The sequence below is a fragment of the Hylaeus anthracinus genome, unplaced genomic scaffold (genome assembly GCF_026225885.1).
Source record: "Hylaeus anthracinus isolate JK02 unplaced genomic scaffold, UHH_iyHylAnth1.0_haploid 15940, whole genome shotgun sequence".
In the NCBI taxonomy this organism is placed as follows: Eukaryota; Metazoa; Arthropoda; class Insecta; order Hymenoptera; family Colletidae; genus Hylaeus; species Hylaeus anthracinus.
The window spans coordinates 1-21540 of NW_026534640.1; the positions used below are offsets into that span (position 1 = coordinate 1).

At 45.5% G+C, this 21540-nt stretch overlaps 2 long non-coding RNA genes across 7 annotated transcripts; one reads left to right on the top strand and one right to left on the bottom strand.

Moving 5' to 3' along the window:
- The first annotated feature begins 4002 nt into the window (after window positions 1-4002).
- LOC128892731 (uncharacterized) lies at window positions 4003-7048 on the top strand. Of its 3 annotated transcripts, none has more exons than XR_008461163.1 (3): window positions 4003-5417; window positions 5761-6189; window positions 6241-7048. It is a non-coding gene; the product is annotated as an uncharacterized LOC128892731 (long non-coding RNA). The 3 variants fall into 3 exon arrangements; XR_008461164.1 differs by having other exon boundaries at window positions 5792-6189; XR_008461165.1 differs by lacking the exon at window positions 4003-5417 and adding an exon at window positions 5650-5711 and having other exon boundaries at window positions 5792-6189.
- Window positions 5862-21404, bottom strand: LOC128892730 (uncharacterized). Of its 4 annotated transcripts, none has more exons than XR_008461160.1 (3): window positions 20372-21404; window positions 20204-20301; window positions 5862-6002 (listed from the first exon to the last, which is right to left on the bottom strand). It is a non-coding gene; the product is annotated as an uncharacterized LOC128892730 (long non-coding RNA). The 4 variants fall into 4 exon arrangements; XR_008461159.1 differs by lacking the exon at window positions 5862-6002 and adding an exon at window positions 8238-10427; XR_008461161.1 differs by lacking the exon at window positions 5862-6002 and adding an exon at window positions 11787-13965.
- Between the last annotated feature and the right edge of the window lie 136 nt (window positions 21405-21540).

Sequence of the window (21540 nt, forward strand, 5' to 3'; positions counted from 1 at the left end):
TAGGTAGGTAGGTAGGTAGGTAGGTAGGTAGGTAGGTAGGTAGGTAGATGGATGCGAACGGACGAACAAGTAAGCAGAACCGAATCGGACCTAGAGGGGCCAAAGAGGCCAACGAAAAAGAATTCCTGCCAACTTTGAATATTACATATACATATGTACGATGACTTAATCTACACGAATCTGCATTTTTTTTTTTTGCACTTGAAAAAACATTTTGCTATAATAAATTTAGATATAACGAAAGAACAACGTGCTGCGAATTTTATGCATTTATGATATAGAGTAATATGAGAAACATACAAAAAATATACATAATGTATGTAAAACATATTCTATTAATAAATATAACAATATTAATGATATTATACATTGATATTATTATGTTAATTAATTACATATATTCTACATACATCACGAATAGCTTTTCATCATAGTGTACGTCGTAAATGCATAAAATTCGGCATCTAGCGATGTCTATGGATTACAAACAATCCTCGAGGAATTTCATAGTCGGCTGGGAAAAAGAGAATGCAAAAGTCGAAGAAGGAACATTTTCAATTACGAGTGACGATATATGTATACGATATCGTTAGCTGGCCGCTGAATGCATATAACATATAAAATCTAAACTTCTCTGCTTTCAAAGTATCCAGACATAGACGTTCGTATAATTACGATTCGTGATCGCAACTTCCAAAATGGAATGGAACCATTCCTCCGCGCGACTACTTTTCCAGTCGCTTTCATCGAATAAATATGACAAATACGATCATTAATTAGTCTAGAAATAATAAATAATAACGTTCATTCAAACATATGGTTCATTTTTACTAATCGTGAACGTTTCGATCGCAGTTGTTAATCGGTCTTCTTAAGCCACACACGGTGCATGTGCCGTATTAAGTTTGAGGTTAAGTCAACGAGGAGACAGTTTGTCATCGTGCAAATTATTTTTCTGTATACGTAGTATACCGTTACTTTGCGTCTATATGCTTGATAAATATATACGAAGATAACGACGATAGTATCGTATAAAATTCCAGACCAAACATATTTTTCCTAATTATATTTCAGTCAGTATGATCGAAACGTTCATCGTTAATGAAAATGGTCCCATATGCTCGGATCGATATTATCGTTTCCAAACCTGATCTATTCCGAGAGAAACAATAGCGAATGGGAGACAAACGAAGAGACAAAACTCGAGTAGAAGCGAAGGCAAAAGAAAGCAGGAAAATAAAATACGTATCCACGGAGCAAGGGAAGAAGCATAAGAGTATAAAGCGAAAAGCCTAAGAGATCTAATAGATATACCCGAACAGGTCTCTTACTCGATGTAACAAATGTTAAACCTGTTCTTCTTCGCTCCCCTCCCCACCATCCCGCCCGTCGCTCCCCCCTCGTCAGTCATATCCCCACTATAACCAATTCCACGCCATTACCCTTTGTAATCCACAGCCTATCGCTTCCTTCGTTCTATGTATTTCCTAATTTCCCTCGAAACATTAGGTTCCATGTCTCGAGGAGATAAAATTATCGTTACGATGGAGCACGTTATACGCGTAGTTTACACCGCAGTTTTCATCTAGGAATTTTAACACCATTCTCTATCGTACTCGCACACTCGAATGCATACTCGAGTACGTGACAAAAAACACGCGTAGTCACGTTCAGCACACAAGTTATCATACTTTTCACGATTTAGGTTACAACAAATTACAAATCAAATATATGGATAACATCATTCCGTTCAAATATGAACAAGAAGAGAAGAGATTCGTGGTTCTATTTCTAATTTGTAATACATGAAACCTAAATCCGATCCTCGTAAATGCAAAGTATATTCAAAGTGCTCGACACGACTGTACGCGTTATTCTAAACCAATGACAAGCACTCGATCTGCCATTACTCGAATTTTGAATAAACAAACATGTCTGGACGAGCTGTTGTCGCTTCTGCTCGACCAGCGAACAGTGCAACGCGAGAAACGACAACGCGATAATGTTTTGGAAGTAGAGTTAGCATAGTGTAATTGCATCAGCGAATCCGAAATGGAAAAATATTCGAAAATATTCAATGTTCGCGAGAACGTAGCTGTTCAATTCCCTCTCCAAAGATTGGCGTCGTATGTAAAGTTTGTACGTTACCCGAGAGGTGGCGCCATGCGCGTTTAACTTTTGCCAGATATCCTAAAAGCTTGTGGAGACGCTCGAATAAATTCTATTACTTATATGTTGTGTGAAAAAACGAAAAGGAAATTAGGAGAGTTACGCAGTTTTCGATTTGCTCGTAACCTCTCGCAAGTGTGCAATTCTAGTAGACTCTGGCTCGCACGCGCTATTATCTAACATTTAAATTAGGATATACATATATGCAGAGACTGATCAGCTAGTATTTTCGATAAACAACCGATCTATTTATTGGCCCGGTGGTGGTTGTTCTGTTTCGTCGAGGAGGTCGCCACAAGCTCGAGCGTGTCTCTACGGAAAATACGATAGCTTCGACGAATTGTTGAGTCGTAAAATCGGCGTTACCGTTTAAACACGATTACAGAGTCGCGGAAAATACGAACGAGTCATAGAGTGATCGTCTGACTTACCGTATGGGCGAGCCACCAGCCACTCGACGCTATGAAATCCAGGTTATCGAGTGCACGTGCGACGTGCAGTTACACTTGATACACTACGACGAGTCTTTCACGCTTCGAACACAGTTTCCCTTCGAGGTAAGGAAAACTCGACTCGTAAGATCGAAAAGACACGGGGAAAACAAAGTGAATTCGACTCGAGGATCCTTCGTAATCCAATCGTACGCACAAGTTGCCGCAGGTTTTCACAGTATCACCACACGATCGCGCGATGTTTTACCAGGTACAGATAAACACGTACACGAGAGCGTTGAGTTGCAACACAACGAGTGACAAAAGTTGCCGATTCCTGGTGCAGCGTACACAACGTATCCGACTCGTGGCGTAACTCGTGACAGCGTGGCAAAACGACGCGCGCTCCTCGCGGCGGCCGGCGCGGGAATGATTGAAGGAGGTTCGGTTCGTGGCACGCGTCGATGGTGGGGATGAAATCTCGCGACTGGGGAATCGAGGCGTGCGCTCCCTATCCCTTCGTAACAAAAGGATACGATGCAACGACCGACCGGTCGACGCCGACGGGCCAACCAGAGATGGGGAAAATTCTCATTTAGATAAAACATTTCGAGCGACGAGTAAAGGATAAACAACTTTTGATTCGTCGAGCGATCAATGGAGATTACGAGCCGAATAACGCATGGAACGCGTACCTCTTCAACTTTCTATGCACACATGAATAGATCCCGTGATAGTAGATATTTTTGTAATTTTACTTGGGATTTTTTGTTGGTTTGTTCCACAACTTAAGCTAGTCATTCGAAGAAAATTTACGACGAGAAGAAACTTTAAAATCACGACACGAATAAGACACCCGAACAATACTCGATCGATTCTATTTTGACTCGGTCTCTGTGAATGTACGTCACACCACAGTCGTCGAACCGCGGCCGACGATAAGATAAGGGAACACGGCGATTGGTGGTAAAGCTTCGAAGATGATCCCAACCGGCCCGGTACCAAAATTCTGCTCCGTTCTCTTTTCGTTCTCGCGCAACACAACTCTCGATTTCGTCGCGAGTAAAACGAGTCTGGTGGCGTGCCATGTGTTTGTAGTGCATAGTATGTACTACATACGCGATCGTGTAAACATTAACAAACGACACGAGCGCTCGAGACTCGATGTATCGAAATAAACGGACTCTTCCCGGCTTAATCGATCTTTTCAGACGCACGTTGTGTTTCTTGCGTTGCAGAAGTTTATTTCGGAAACGTTGAGTCGCGTTAATAGCGTTCGTGTTTCGTGGCCCAGATATAACGACTTGTGAACGCAATGCTCATGGGGAACGGGTCGACGGGGGTAAAGGGGTGGGGTGGGGTGGGGGGGAGAGAGAGTCCGCGGAGCGAGGGGGATCGGGGGTGAGGAGCATGCGATTGAGAGGCCGATGGCGCAACGAATAGAAGAAAGAGGACTCGCACCGTATGACGCGGCGCTCCAACGACGACGAAAGGGACCGCGACGGGTCACGGAGCAGAAATGGCCAATAATATTTTATTTACATTTTATTCGTTTAACGTCGTTATCGCAGAGATATGTAAACACTCGCGATAACACGAGCAATGAGCATACAAGATAACGCAAAAACTTTTACGTATACAGCCAATTCGAACGGATATATTTTAACTCGAATGTTTCGATCAGAGTTTGGAGGCAGTGCTGTCCCAACGTATGGACACGCTAGCCCAGGAACCCCATGCTAATCTATAGTACGTGTAACACATGTCTGGTACGAGTACATGTTGTAGTCATAAAAGTGATAAATATCAGTTTAGACATGGTCCTCGTAATGCTATTAAGACGGTCCCGAGCTTAGAATGTTTAGAATTCTAGAAAAATGGAAACGCGAACACGAACAACTAATATAATTGATATTTCACGCTATAGTCGCTAGAGTCACCACGTCCACTACGAATCAAATTAACAGAGATTAATGTATCCGTTAACGCGATCGAAAGTTTCTCTTTCGTTCTGTATTCGATGTATTTTATCCGGATGAGAATTTGTCTCGTCTCTACCTTTGGCTAGCGACCGATGAATCGAGTATCGATTCATGTACGATTCATCGGTTCGAGCGCAACGAGAGAAAATGTAAGAAAACAAAAGGACACGAAACGAAGACGAACATCGAAACAGGGTTTTCGAGTTTGAAGGAAGCGACGATTGGTTCTTTGCGCGTTAAACGTGCATTATCTATCGACACTCTGTTCAACTCGAATATTTTAAGAAAGTAGGACACGACAACGCTTGGTGGCGAACAGCGGGGGATAGAGGGGTGAGTTGGGAAGGGGACTGTGGTGAGCGGGAGGGCGGGGGTGGTGGGTGGGGGTCTGAGACTCGAGGAAGCGGGGGTTACGTCGGAGTTTATAAAGAATCATTACGTTCCCGTGAAAGGTGGCTTTAATTTCAGTGGCATTCCAATCGCATTAACGTATATATTCCCCCATACATTTGTGTTCGCGGTAAGCGACAATTTACTCGGAGCGTTTTACTCGAACGAGGCTGTTACGCGATCGAACCACGGTCGTGTGTATAACGGCCGCCGCGATAAATACAATTTTAACGACGATCCCTCGAGCGATCTCCTCCGGAGAAAACTAACTTGTAACCCGTGTGTATCGTTCGAGGTTCTTGGCGAGCGTACACTTGTTTCTTCTGCCACTGGAATTTCTTGCCATCCTTGGCCCACGGAGGATGGTAAAGAACGAAAGCAGGAAGGAATGTTCTCAACGATCCGTAAACAGGAGAGACGAGGACGGACCGAAATCACTCGAGATGTAATTGCGTTCGCGATACCTTTACGATTATGTTTCAAACCAGCCTTTTTTCTGTACATTAGAATTAATAGCTGATACTTTTTACTACTCGATATATGCGAATTTTTAATTTAATTGTTTTCTAAGTAGCGACCATCTGTTAGAATCGTATTTATAGAATATTTATAGTCGGTAAAGTGTTAAAAACAAAGAGAACAGTTGAGTACGAGAGTTGTATCATTATATTTAGCCGGATCAAAGTACGAGATTCAACTGTTATAGAAGGACTAGTTTGCGAACCTAACCTAAATTATGGTACGCGCGCTTGTTTTACTCGCGTAATAAAGATGTAATGTCCATAAAGGTACGGAATTATTTTCGCTTGACATCAACAGAGCGCAGCAAGCAACCGAAAGGCATGAGAAAACGATCGATAGGCGGGGAGGACAGGGAGTCGCGAGAATGGTTTTAACAAACAATCCGCACAGCCGCTCGCGGGCCGAATCGATATTCCTTCACGGGACAGTCGCAAACGTTTCTACGACCCAGAAAACGAAAAAGTCGTTCCATGCATTTTTCGTTCGACCATCAACAAACTCGTTGCAACTACAACAAAAAAAGATCATTTCTATTTCATCTTTTTGCACTATAATTGTTTTCTTAATTCTGCCAAGTGGTAAGAATGAAAGAGCGAGTATGAAAACGAGGCCTGGAATTTCGATTCAAGATGATACAAAGTAAAAATAGATGGCGAGAAACGCATAGGATAGGCATTAGCGGAATCGTATGAAAGGTTAGTATTAAATTGACAAGATAATTGTCGCTGACATTGCTGATCTTTCAGTGTAGATGTTTGGGTTTACGAAAGTATCGAGTGTCCGGGCGAAGAAAGCGAAGAAGCACACGCGTAATCGAATATTTAGAAATGGATCTGTCATTGGTAAAACAGAGTCGACCGGGAACAAACTAAGAAAACAATTATACAACTATCGGTATTATTATTATTATTTTGTCTTTCGTAGTACGATTGATTAAAACTATAATTCTCTCGCGCAGAGTCCAGACCTTGTCCCATTCGATTATCGTCTCTCGCGAGCAATGGCGCACTTTTTGAGCGGGAGATGATTCATCAAGTGTGACGTCATCAAGCATGGATGCGCGTAGTTTTTTCCATCCAAAGAACCGGCATGATGATGCAAAGGAATGCGATTGCTTTCAGAACGATGACAGAATATCATTAATCATTGTGCTTGAAATTATGTTTTGTTGTAGATATCAATTAATAAAGCCGTGATTTCGAAATGCGCAATATTTTCCGAGTCGTGGCATTGTACAGGATCGTTCTAAAACCTAGGACAAGCTCTGACTTTTTCTTTTTAAACGAGGATATAAATAACCTATGGCAAGGGAAAATGGAATCTAAAAGTTGAAAAGCGGAATCTATCTTGGAACATTTTCTTAATCGATCTTTCAAGTCGGTGTATTTCGAATTTAAACGAGAATAGTAGGATAAATATATTTCGTTATGAAATTGTTGTTAAAAATTGTGAGTCTCGATATCGCGTATTCGCGTAACCGTAAGCCAATGTGTTACACGTAAAGATTGTAGTCGAGGTGAGGATTATTAGTTCGGTCCGAGGAACGTAATTAGTTTCAGGTGCCGATAAGTCTAGATCCGCCACTGGCCTCCACTGTTTATGTTTCTACAGCTCGAGCGACCGTCGACTCGAGCGACCGGCAGCTGTGAGAACAAAACCGGCTGGCCGAACTTGCATCCCAGTCTATCCCATACATTGTCCTCCTCACGGCAACCCGTTTGCGTTCGATTAGTCCCGACAACAAATTCTCTACCCATATTTCGCGTATCGACAATCGAGAATCATCGAATATTCGACCGATAAACTCGACATCTTACTTTAAAACTCTAAACCCAGGAGAAACGGCATATAATAAAAATACAAGAGTGACGCGCGGCACAGCTTTCGAAACGAGGGAACAATGTAGGTTAGGTAAGTCACACGATACATCTAACCTAAACCAACTGTTCTCGTTTAGTTTTGTCGATCGTTTCACCGTCAACTCGTTTGTGCGCGACATCGCGACTCGTGGTTGCGTCGACAAGCCATGGAAGTACCATAGAATAACGGGATCGCTCGCTTCTAGAGGTTACGAAACGGGTAAAAATCGATGGATGAATGAACGGCAACAGTGAAACGAGAAAAGCAAAGGAAGTAAGCGAGACAACGGTTGGACGCGCGCGGGCACATACATATTTTTCCAAGAAACTTTCGAAATCGCGCGCTACAGCTCTATAAATCCTGGCGAGTTGTGTTCGAATCACGGATCGTCGAATGGCTTCGTATGGCTGGTGGAAAGGTTAAACGCCTGCCGAGCCCGAGACCGTCTACGTTGCGATAAATGAGACTTTTCTAGAGTCGCTTCACCTTTGCATCGAGAGAACCAACCAAGATTACGAGCTAACGAGCCGTCGTCCATCGTGTCGTAGCGGACAAAAAATTGTCGACCGAGTATATGCCAGACTAGAAGTAAATCGTAACGGGATTAGGGTTCAGCGTTCTCCTCGAAATCTCGTCCACTCGTCCCCCGTAACACCAAACGTTGACGGGCGAGTTTCGTGTCGAGTGAAAATACGTTTTGGATGGTCGGCGATCATCGCGGTCCGTCCCCCAGAAATCGCACACAGAAACACGTGACTGACCGAGCCCGAAGCATTTACTTACTGTTAGTATTTAGCTGTTACGAGCAAGTTCGTAGAGGAAAGGGTAGAACGATCTGCGGGACGGGACAGCCGTTTCGCGCTTGCGAACCGTCCTGCCAGCAGACTTGGCCATCGAGTCGACCAAAGTCGAGACGTTCTTGTCCGCATCAATTCTTACCAATGATCCCACAATTCCACCATTTCGTTACAAGTACGACTCGGATTATTCAAATGACATTCGAATTTCTCAAAGTTTCCGACTAAACGCATAAGACAATTTCTAAGAAAAAGTACTCATCGGTATATATCGAATGCAACAGGAATACGAAAAATTACTAGTAACTAGTTATCGTTGTTTTCCGTGCGCAGTTTTAACCAGTGAATCGAGCCAAAACCGCCCACGTTCCACTATTGCCCCAAGGCGCCGAAATCCCTAGACACGGTATTGCCCTTCTGTCCAATTCGAGAATCCGCTAACGGTGTTTTTCAGCATCTCGAGTAAATGTTGATCTTACAAATTTCTTTGGGCGAGCGTTTACACAGCTGATAATCGCCGGAGGCTTATCGCGGCCAGCGATTTTCTCTTTTTCTCAGTCGAACAAATTTCGCGTTTTTTCGTTATGTTTGCACACGTTTGCGTTTCCAGTGCCCCCCCCCCCTCCCCCCGGTGCCCGGACTCGGGGTCCCGGAGTCGAGGCGAATGCGCAACTCGCAAAAGCATTTCGTCTTTATCCAGCGTGTACGTCGATTCGTATTATCGTCGACGGTCTCTTAAACCGGTTTTACTTATTACGCGAGGGTTCGCTTATCTTTCGCAGATCTCTTATTACCAGTCACGGTAAGCGAGCGTTTCTCCGTTCCCGCGATCCGTTCCTCTCGCGTTCCCCGCTTCTAATTCGTTCCAGCTATTCTATCGAACAACTCCCTCTGTTTCATGTTCCGCGAACAAGTAAAGCTCAATTTCCACTTACCTTACCGCAATCGGCAAATAGTAGGAAGCAGGAATCGGCAGTGATTACGTTACGATTACTCTGCGATTACTTTTTCTAAGCATCGCTCACTCTTGTCGGATTAATCGGTAAACATAACCTACATTCGTAACCTGCCATCATTTTATTAAACGATATACACTGTTTTCCAGCCATTTCCGGTTCGCTTAATACGTGTTTGGAAAAATCGATGTGATTATGGAAATATACATATGTATACAGACGAACGGTATACATACAATTTCATCCAAAACAATTTTAATCTGCAAATAGATTTCGACATACAAATATACCGTCCCACTTTGATATCATACATATTTTTATTCTACGAAGCATCGCGATGGTGATTGAAGAGGATAAATTAACGTCGTACCGTTTATTCGATAATCGTAATATCGGACTTTGTTTAGCTCGAGTCTGTCTCAAGGTGAAAAGTGAGAACCGAGATGAGAGGAACGGGTTAGCGCGGGTAGAAAAAGGAGAGCGACGAACGAGGAAGAATATCGTGCATCGTGACCATGTGACCTTTTGACCGTAGGAAATTCTTCGGATAAACGAGCTTTTCATGTAACACCAAGAAGGGAGCAACAAGTGTGAAATCTTGTCTGCCCTGCGGATCGGACCGTTCTTAGCTTTCCTCCCTGCTTTTCTAGATCCCACCCACCCTCCTTTCTCGCTCTTTCCCTCTGTCGCGCGCTGTCTCTTTCTCGTCGGCCAATCGTCAACACGCGCGTGCCTGATGAATTCATGATACATTGTGTATGCGCCGTAATTTTTTTTGCGTACGCATTTATACTGCTCGCACGATTCTTTGCATCATTTGTTAGGTTAGTTTTAGATATAACTTTATGCGATAGTGTATGTTAGTAATAATAATAATAATAATAATAATAATAATAAATAGTTGAAAAGGAATGATGAATGGGGAATCGCTAGTCGAATATAGAAATTCGTAGCCGTAAGAAAGAGCAGACGCACGCCACTGAACGCGATACGATACTCTGAAATGCTTATTCACCGCTACGGAATGAATAATGGGCTGCTAGCGAAATACGTCGAGACATAAATATTGTATCTGGAGCGCTATATATTACCTGTATCGAATACATTACCTAGCTTGTTCTCTGTTCTCCGTTCTGCTAGTTCCTATCTGATTGAGATCGTTGCTATGGGAATGCGCGTACTCGATCCGATCCGATCCGATCCGATCCGATCCGATTCTAGCCGATGCGACACGATCCGTTCGAGGAGCGTCAACGGTTCCGTGCTTCGCGAAAACGAAACATTTCCAAATAGCTTTTCCGTATAGCTCGAACTCGGTAGCTAACCGATACAATGTCCAATTTAGGTAGTTCCAACTCAAATTATACATAGTGCTCGATTGACATACGATGAAAAATAAAACAAGAATATTATGTATAATATATTTTGTATACGAAATCGCTAAATCCGTAGCGTAGCTACAATAGGACATAGCATAGACACAGAAAATTAAAGCTAGCTACAGACCTCCTCGTAAGTTTCAGCACGCGGGTTCTAGAATGCACAGTTACGTCACTGAGTCGCAGCCTGTTCCTTGTTCCGTGCCCCTTCGCCCCGGCCCGTTCGATTCCCCAAGATTTCTACAGTTCCGATTTTTCATCGTCGTTTCCACGGTTTGTCGTTCTCGTTCCTTTCCCGTTCTCGATCGGCCCAAAGTCCTAGCGTTGCTTCGCGACGGTCGGGCGGCGGAGGCGGTGGCGGCGCGAGGACACGTAATCATTTGCAATCCCGCGTAGAACCGCTTTGAAACTCCGCGAAGGAATTTATTAAAGTTTGACTAAGTCGCTTTACAAAGTTTCACCGGTGCACCGAGGCATCGCGGGACCGTGGAGGGAAGCGGGGTACGCAGGGCGATCGAGGATCGGGTATGTATATATATATATATGTATATACCGCGGAGCGAGGGGGCACGTAGAGATCCACAGAATGAGGAAACGGAGGGGAATCCTCTCGAAGAAACGGGACGAGCTGCTGAAGGAGGCGAAGGTGGAGGTTCGAATGGTGTGCGGGGGTAGAGGGGCGACGACCGAGATGGAAGAGGAGTAGGGACGCGCCGGGGCGAGGAGAGCGAGTGGGGGCGGGAACGGTTAGGAGGAGAGAACCGGTGGGTGGGGGCGACGGCACAGGCGTACGCGGAACGACGAAGGGAGGCGAACGTGGCGAAGCAGTCGGAGGGATGAGAGGACGGAGGGACGGGATGGGTGGTGGGTTGGTCGGGCGGGGGCAAAGTTACTTTCCCAGAGAAATAAAAGTTAATGGAGTTCCCTGCCTCCTCGCTACCCCCTGCCCATACTTCCCCACTCGCCTTTTTCTTCTCTTCCATCTCTTCGGCCGTCGAACAACTTTCACGAAAGTTATTATATCTTAATTTACTATTGAGCATTATCTGAAATTTCTCCGACGATTCCGTTTTAATGTGCTACAGAACACAAACGCGAAATCGTGTATCCGTTGGTCCGACTATATCCGAGGGAATCTCGTCGTTGTTGCTGCAAGAAAAAAACTAGCCGAGGGACCGACATCTTTGAAAACACAACAAACCATAGAGGCTTCGTCGAGGTTATATTCTCGCAAATTACCCGGCTTTTTCCAATGGCGATCGTCTGTGGTCCCCAACGTTATTTTAATTATTTGTTCTACGCGCAATTATTAAATTACGGATGGTACAAAGTATAATCGAAGATGGCCTGGGATTGACAAATTTATCGTGGGATTGCCAGGTCCCAGATGTACATTGTCCAACATATAAGGATGCATAATTATGCAACGATTACGAGAGACCTTGTCGGGCGATATTTAAACACATCGAGGTTATTCCTCGAATGGCGTTATAGTCTGCGGTCTATGTCTATCGTCTACGACACCAACATTTTCGCTTTTTACTCGAGTGTTTATCACGAGTGCTAATTATAGAATCTAAAATCTCAATCGTTAATTCTACCTACCCTTTTAGAGAGAAATAAACTGACAACCTTTACTATATAGATATCGATAAATAAAACGTTCTTTTACATTGTTTGTCTTGGGACCACTTCAACTCTATCGAATAAAAGTCGATGTATATTTCACAATGAACAAGACTGTGATGTGATTCCTTGGTAAAGTATTAAACCATTCAACCGTCGATTAAACCTGTTCCTTTTATATACATTATAGTTTCAAAGCGGACGAACGTTTTATTAAGTGGGCAGTCTGGCATCTTGGGTCGAAAATTGAGGGTTCTTTGTAATTTCTTTTTTCTCTTCAAAGTAATAATTGGATCGGAATGAAAATTACTAGACTCGTATAGCGTAATTAAACAGCGACTATTTTTGTAAAACAATTTTAGATTGTTGTTTATTCAAAAAGTAACAAGAAAGAATACCCCAGGACGCCTGTATGGCCAGGACGCGACTCAAACGACGCAAACGAAACCGACCCTCTTGGCACTCGATGTACATACTCGGAAGAACAATCAAACAGCAGAACGTTCAAACATACATTTCGTGCGTTACCGATTAATATCATCCTTGTTCCCTGTAACGTAGCGTGCATCATTGCGACCTTGCATAGTCATCGACGTGTCCTCGATATTCTCGTCGTCCAACGATAGAAACGAAAATACCTACTCGGCTGTACTTTTAGCCGGTTCCCAACCTCCTTCCTCTTCCCGTTCCCATTTCACATTCCCGTTTCCGTCCTCCTTCCCGTCCCAGCGTCTCATCTTCCAACCTCGCTCCCTCTCCTCTCCTCTCCTCCCCTCCCCTCCCCTTGCCGCGCTTTGATTTACGGCCATAAGTTGTAATATTTGCGCCACTATTGTATGGTAATACGCATAGCAAAAAATATGTTAATGGTTGCCATAAAGAAGATATACAGCATACATATGTATCCCATTTCGCGGCATATACCCGGTGGACGTAGAAACTACTGCGCCCCACTAGTCCGTCTCTTTCATTTTCCTCTCAATGGGCTTTTTTATTTGTCTCCCTTCCTCGTTACGCTCCTCTCACCCCCGTGCATCTTCTATGTACGTATACTACATATACAAGTATACTTTCTCCGCTATCCTTCTCCATCTCCTCGCTCTCCGCTGCCGCTTTTTCCTCCACCCTTGGTTCGCATCGTCTTTCGCGGGTAACCGGCCTCGGTATCGCGAATTAGTTCGATCTTACAACGTTCGAGAATGATGTACATGGTATTCGCGCAAAGTAACGAGTATCGTGGTTGCTCGTGTAAAATATACACCTATGTACCGTAAACTATACAAGTATAATATAATGAAATACTGGTGCGTACACGTATTACATGTATCTTATCCGATACACGTAATACGATTACGACTATGCAAGATGATAATTGTCTATAACGAACACGTACGGTAATAACGATGACAATATCTAGCTTTGCATGGGCCATACGCTGAATGATCCGTTTGAATATTTGTCGATGCGCGAGCTCGCGACAATATTTTGACCGCAGTGCTGGTCGAATCGTCGCGTCGTTGGAGACAAAGGTGTCGTCGTTCCAATGGACGTTGTTGGAGCCTCGAAGATCGATGGGTGAAAAACGACAGTCAATCTCCTCTAAGATCAGATCCAATTTTCTCGGATATCGACTGCGTGTTATACCATAATCTCTCTCTCCAGGGCTCACATTGCCGTCATTGACGGCAATATCCAACCGTCGGCGTCGGCGTCGGCGTCGGTGTCGGCGTCGATGGAAATACCGACATTCCAGCAGCATCGCGACCGTTTGCATCTCGATGACTCCATATGGTATCGCTGATCAAATTTCATTTACTCGTATCATTCAATTTTGAATAAAGTCATCGAAAGATCTGAAAAGGGTGTTTTTCTTACAGTTTCGTGATACCGACTCCTTAAAGGTGCGGAGAACCCCTCCCTCCATCCCTTTCTTCCATAACTCGGAACAATTCCAATAGTCGTTAATCTGTCGGAAAGTTTTGGAAAACTTGGCGTTATTGCAGGTACAGGGGCGGGTCTATGCAAGTAGGATATAAGCGGAGAAGTAAAAGGTGAAGTAGAGAGGGGGCGAGTAGAGGGTTGGGAGGGGTGGAGAAAGATTGGTCGGGTAGGCGAAGAAGAAGCACAGTTGACGGCAGAGGCGGAGAAATCGGGGGAGAAGGAACCACGCGGAGTGTAGACTCCGGGCGGAGATGCGACCGACGCCGACGGGGGGCGGGAGGGAAGGGGTGGTGGGCCGAGAGGCGAGCAGCGGGGGTGGGAACCGGTGTGCCGAGGTAAGTTAAATAAACTTGTTTAGTTTCGCGGAAACTTCTGCCCGGCCATTGTATTCGACTGCCTCGCTGCCGAGTTTGCTTCGAAACTTTCGAATACGAACGAACTCGGTTCTCCGTTACGCTTTATTCGCTTGTTTTGCCAAGTCGCTACCTATGGTTAGCTACTCTTTCCTCTCGATATTCTCCCATTTCCTTTACCTATGCCTCATTCGCGGCTTCTCACTTTCTTTCTCTGTTCTTGTTCCATCATCAACGTCTCCTCGTTTTCGACGCTAAACGTCCCATCACCTCCTCTCGAGAACGACCAACGCACGCTTCAAAAGATCCTTCGATATCTCGCCTTTACATCATTCGACATGCTCCACAAACCTTTTCGCTTTCGGTTTCGGACAAATAAAATTGTCGAGATTTGTTCCGAGTCTATCGGCACGAATCCCTAACTGCTAAATGTTGCAATTTCATGCTTGCCCAACCGAACAGAGCATACGTTGCACATTTGTCCAATCGTATCGATCCGTGCCATCGGGCAATTTTCCGACGACTTTTCTTCTGTTGTATCGTCGAAACATTTAATTACGAATATATAATGCGGTAGTAATTACTTCCATGCTGAAATATTGTTACGAATCATGTTATTACGTCATTGTTACATTTATTAATGTACCACTCAACGCGTGCACGAAAGGAGACGAGTAGTTATCGATCCGACATTCGCGAACCGTTCTGCAAAGTCGTAAACGTGTTCTATAATAAATCGAAGAGCAATAAGGCCCGTTTTCAAGTGAATTCACTTGAAAGCGGGGTAGGTGGCGATTTTGATTTTGATTTTCATTCCGAGACTAAAAGGTCGCTCTTGTCCGCGAAAAGTCTGATCTTGAAAAATTAATTGTGAGAGTTAGAGTAATGGGGGGGCGGATGATTCTGACTCTCGAATCCTCGGCAAAATATAGTGCTTTTAATCTCGAGTCGAGGCCAATAAGGATCGATCTTGTTTCTCTGCCGAGCGAGTCGAGTTTAATTTGGAAAGAATATTTGTATCTACATGTACGTATAATAGAAGTACGGGTGGCTGGGTTAAAACGTTAAAAATTATTACTCGAAAAGAGGTATTAATGCATTCTCGATAAATACCGTATTTATCGATACGCAGGTAGAGAATTTTTTCTCGAAACGAATCAAACTCTAGCGGCGAACCGAAGAGGACAATGAACGGAATACAATAGAACCAAGTTCGAGCCAGTCGGGTTTTGTTTTCGCAGCTGTTGTCCACTCAAGTCTACGCAATATAAACAGCGACGCGCTTGAGCAAAACATTTTATCGATATCCGAGACATTGCTATACCTGGCTAGCTAGCTACGATATCCCGTGTCCCGTGTACAACTATACGTATACGAATAGGTTGATCGCTGCGACACGTCTGCTCCAGAGGTCAAGGATTCCCCATAGCTCGGTCGCGAGAATTTCGACAGGACCCTCTCTTCTCGACGGTGGTTGTTATCGCCGCCTCGTTTGTCGTCGTTTGTGCAGATCGTGCGCGCAAGAACGGCCGGATCCGATCGGAAACAAAATCGGCCAAAGTGCCCCGTCGCTAGTGTGGCAGCAGACCGAATGGCTTATTGATTTAACGAGGGAGAGAAAGAGGCGAAAGAGAAACAGGAGGGAAACCGAGCACGGGGAAGCTCGGCTAGGCTCGAGGTGGCTAAGGGGGAGGCAGGATGGTTGGGCCGTGGGGTCGCGAGAGCAGGAGCCCGCGGGAGGAGGGTTGCGGGAGGTTAGGGTGAGGCCGGGGGCGGAGGCGGAGGAGGAGGAGGAGGAGGAAGAGGAGGAAGAGGGTACGGAAAGGAGATGAGTAACGCGGAATAGGCTAGGCGTTGGTGGGGGCGGGAGAGGGCTCGCGGGTTCGCTGGCTCGCGAGGTCGGGAACAGGAGGATAGGGTAGGATGGAAACGGGGTAAGGTAGGGTAAGACGGGGTCGGGGGCCGCGGAATGATGGCGAGGTGCTCGAAGGGCAAAGGGAGCGACGAAAACGAACGAACGCAACGTATACTCGGACGAACAGAAAGAAGAGGAGGCTGAATGAAACGACTAACGCGCCTTCGAGATTGAGTTCTTTGAAATATTCTCCAACGCCATTTTACCTTCGTTGGAGGATGCGTCGCGATAACGCGTTCCTTAAGCTGAGATCGAATGGCCATCCCTGTAGCATAGAGAGCCTATCGTAGGCTAAGAGTCCTGCGATCCTAAAATTCCTTATTCTTTTGTTCTTGGTAGCTGCGTAAAAACCGAGCTGGTCAACGCGACGAGTATCGATACAAATTATACAATGCGTTCAATTATAATCACATTCAATGTGATTATATTCGTTGAATTAATACAAAACTAGAATCGAGTAACACTATTTTGTAAAAAGTTCGCCGATAATCGTAATTTACTAAAAAATACTTGACGTTTCTGTCGCCCTTCTGGGACCGTTGCCAGCGTGACATGCAATCCCTTGCACCATCGCCATGGTGGGCAGGCGAGTCACGTGTCACGCGGTCTGTCCGATTGGATCACGCATCGAATCGCGACTCGAATTAAACGGTCTAAGCTTTAGCTATAACTTTATACGGCGTGTTCAAAATTACTTGAAAGAATCACGGACAAAAGCTTCATCTCAAAGTTTCGAAAATCAATCAAGAAATCCTCCATCGGTTTTTCTCTTACAGGATAGGAATTGCTCGTTCGAGAAGTTTTATCGTCAGGTTATTCGAATAGTATGTACCGCGGCCGTTTCGTAAAAGGACGCTCAAATAGCACATGTCGCACGATTGGTCATTGGCCGATCAACAAGTGGCTCATGATTTTGTCAGTGGCTTTGCGACCGAGTAGCCCGCTGGCCCGTCCCGCAGTTGGAGCGTCTGTCTGTCCGTTCAACTGGCCGGCCGCGACCGGGCCGACTGTTCGCCTCTGGCCTCTGGTTACCCGATGCGGTCTACCGCTAAAACACTGGCGGCGCTACGTTCCCCACGCCGCCAACTTGTCGCGCATTAACCATTCTACCGTGTTCACAGAAAACTCAGTCAATTGCTATCGGTCGCTATCGCGCCATCGGATCTTTCAAACCTATTCGTTTCGTTCGATGTTTCTCTTAGATCCATGGCGTTCTTAATCAATCGTTCAATTTATATGTAATAATTACGCGACAAAACTTTTCACTCGTAGAAAATATTTTCTTACATCCATTCCTTCATATTTGCCGATCAATCGCAAAGCTATGAATTAAATTAGCACTACAAATTAACAGCACCGATATCTATGAAAAACGCAAAACATTGCATCGAGTTTAATCGTTTACTCGCCTCGGTATGCACACTTCTCTTAATTGCGTAAGAAAGACATTATCGATCGATTAATCTGCAAAACCCTTCACACTCGTTCTCCTTCTCACCTTGTCAATTCGATCCAAACTAACCTTTCATATTATTCCGTTAATGTCGTTCCCACTCGTTCGCAGTCGTCTATTAATACACCATATCGTCATACTTGTGACTTTCAGATTTTCCTATCCCTACGTATTCTCTTATTTATACAAGCACTTTCCATCGAGTTTTATCGAGCACTTTTGTTCTAGTCGATAGATCCTATACGTACTTTGTTCGTTGGCGAAACAAAAAATTAGGGGAGGAAGAGAAGGAGGAGGAGGAGGGAGGGAGGGCAGCGAGCTAAAAAGCGTTGGAAAACTATGGCTCGAACGACGGATTGTTTGGTCGGTTTCGCGACACACTCCACGATCATGTTCGTATTCGACCACGCGGCACACTTTCTCCGTAAAGAAGCTTATCTACTAGCGTGAAAGAGAAAGCAAACATAGTCTCTCTGTAACCGTGATTCGGTCTCTTAATTCACCTATTCGCGCGATTCTTTCGCTATTCGTTTCAATTTTCCACGCAAACAAACCAAAACTGAAAAGAAAGAGCCAGGGTTACTGCTACCGGGGATACGATACTAACATCTAACATCGTGACTATGATTTTGGTGTCCTCGACAAATTCCTAACGCTCGAGAGGTAAATACGATGCGTGTAATAAATCAGTTAAATAATAATTTCTTGTATCCATATCAGACAATTTGGATGTATTTTCATCATTTATAGCAACAAAGTCATGAGTTGCGTCGCGCTATTAAAAGCGGAGACTTGGCGGCACGTGAAAACTGACCTTTATCGAGGACGGTGACGTATGGAAAATGCTAGGGTCCATACGAAATACGAAGGTTTGCGTCAAGGGGTTAAACAGCGAGCACCTAACCAAACGCGACACGATAAGCGAATTCAATTACCGGCGTTCGTTAGAACGAATTTACATTGCGCGTTTGCGCTCAAGCTGGAGCTCGCGATCGTGCGAATTTCAATTTTTTTGCCTCGACGCGACGACACGTACAGTGGCAAATGTGGAATCGCGGTCGGTTGGCTATACATGGAAGGTACATGACTATTTTTAGGCCGTTTTCAATCTACGTTTATTCATTCTTGCATGGATATCCGTCTACCTTGCAGCACGTTCGTTTTTTTATTTTGTTTCCGTCGCGAAGAGGACCGTATGAAAAGTTGAAATAACCGACCGAGCGAAAATGAAGCCAGCACCGACTCTTTGCTAGAAAGGAGATGGGGGCGTGGACGATCCGTGTCTGTGGCTACTTCATACGAATCTGTAGAAAACGTTGGTAAATATGGGGAAAAGCCCATGTCGGCCGGTTTACGTGACAATGTCACGATGACATTGGCAAAAGAAACGCCAAGCGTTACGATCCGTTCGTAAAGACGTTCGACAAAAGTGCCGTAACCAAAGTTCCCTTTTCATGTAACGATACAAAGCACATACTGACTGTTTTATTGGATATATTACACACACACATTCGATACTGCGAGCAACCGTTACAACTGTAATTACTAGACGTTAGATTTACGCACTTGTAGGTTGTGTGAATGTAAAACAACAGCATGGTCAACGTGTACACGATAGAATAATAATATCGTTGTATGGTGGTTCTATCGAGTATATTCTGCGTACGTTTTGTGTATAGATTTCGTATTACAATATACTATAAATGCATAAAAGCCGTAGTCTAGTAATCACAAAGTAATCACCACCCAACTCTGCTACAAATGCACTAGCGGAGAAGCAATCCCTTCCTGAGCGCACGCAATGCGCGGGGGGAGATGCGCGTGAAATGATTGCACCAGCAACCGTTCGAGGGTACGGATCACGCAGCGGCGGACACGTGCGTCGTTCTACCAGTAATCGGTAATAGCCTAATAACCGAAACGCAACCACTTTAGTATGCCATCTATGTCATTTTTAATCCCAGGTGCGATAACTCTACGTATCTATCTATCCGTAGCGACGCGGTCAGGTTTTCTCCAATCGAGTGTACACCGTACAATCGGTCGTAGTAAAGTACTCGTGCTTTGTCGATTGCCGATTGCAAACTTACAGTCAGTCTCGTAAGTGTTCGTACCCTCGTAATATCATAAATATGTATGTATATTTGTAACGAACAATTTATTTGCTAACATCAAACCTATACTACGAATACTAATGGGACTAACCGTGTACGATATATTTGTCGCGTGAAATATTAGACAAACTTAAAAAAAGAACGATTCCAACTCAGCGGTCGAGCTAGCACGAATATTGGCGCGACACGGTGTACGAGAAACGAACAAGGAATTGACGACGTGCCGAGGCACGCGTTCCCGCTTAACGAGTCGTAAAAGCGAGCAATGTTTACCGACAAAAGGTAATGGTGAATGACACGGTTCGAGAGACTAACCTTGTAAGAGAACTGGTCGAACATTCTGCAGACGTCGACGTCGTTGCCAAGAATCGTGTAACCGGCGTCCATGCTCTCCCGACGTTTCTTGTCACTGCCTGGAACGAGGGTTCCGTCAATGAAAATCGCCCGTCGAATCGCGCGTCGTGTCTCGTGACGAGCCAGTACCGAACAAACTGATCGCGATTGCACCGACTATGCCGTCGCTCATCGTCTCGGGACTCCTGCCGTAGGGTCACCTTGTCGCACGACGCACGGTCCACAGCCGCCCCCCTTCGTTATTTACGCGTCCCGAAACGACGCCAAGGCTCTTCTTCCGCGAAACCCCACTGCTACGATCGTGGATCGATTCGGCGGATCGATTAGGGGCACGTGCGCGGGCACGGGCACGCGCGCGCGACTCCACTTGGCCCCGGCTCTAATCTAAAACAACCTAACCCCAAAACGCAGCGTTCTTCGCGAGAATTTCCTTTTCGATACAGCTATCACGAACCGTAGGTATCGCGAACACGAGAAAAATGCTCGATACTATTTACTATCGACGGCACTTGTACTTGTAAGCACCGATACTCGCAGGCACACGATCCACTCTTCCGTACGAATCACCGTTCACGGTCGAGTGCGTGTTCCATCGCGAAACGTAACCATCCTCGGGTTTCGATCACCTACGACGATAGACACGAGAGACTGATTCTTCGAGGCTTCTGTTATTTTCTTATTCTGTTTGCGTTCCAACGGTCGGTCGGGCTGAGTGTTTGGGCACGAAACAGGGGTCGCGCGCGCGGTACAACGGCCCGCGGCGAGAAAACACGGAAAAACACGGCCAAGACTCGGGCTGCCGCGCGACGTGTGGATCGAGCACGGAGAGCCTAACGTCCTCTGCTCGTCGTTTACGCGTTCGTACGTCACCGTTGTTTGCGTGGCTTCGGGACTGGTTCGGTTGTTATCCGGTCACGAGCGAAATCTCAGCGATATCGAGATCCCGACGATCGCGTCCGTTAAAAATACCGGTTATTTTCGTCTCCCCCCCCCCGCCGGCGTCTGTGCCGGAGCACGTGGACGGAACCGCGTTTATCGTCCGCAGGCGTCGCTGCCCAACTGTCAAATCTGTTTCCCTCTAACCACCTAACACCGACCACGACCACCGACTGCGCACCGGTACCGGCAACGGCAACGTCGACGCTGAGAGCGAAAGCAACGAGGACGTTTGTGACGTCTGTGGTGGTGCCGCCGTCGCCTCCAACGCCGCCACCGCCGCCGCCACCGCCACCGCCGCCGCCGCCGCCGGCCTCAACGTTGGACATGCTGTCGGGTGGTGGTGGTTGTGATACCCACCA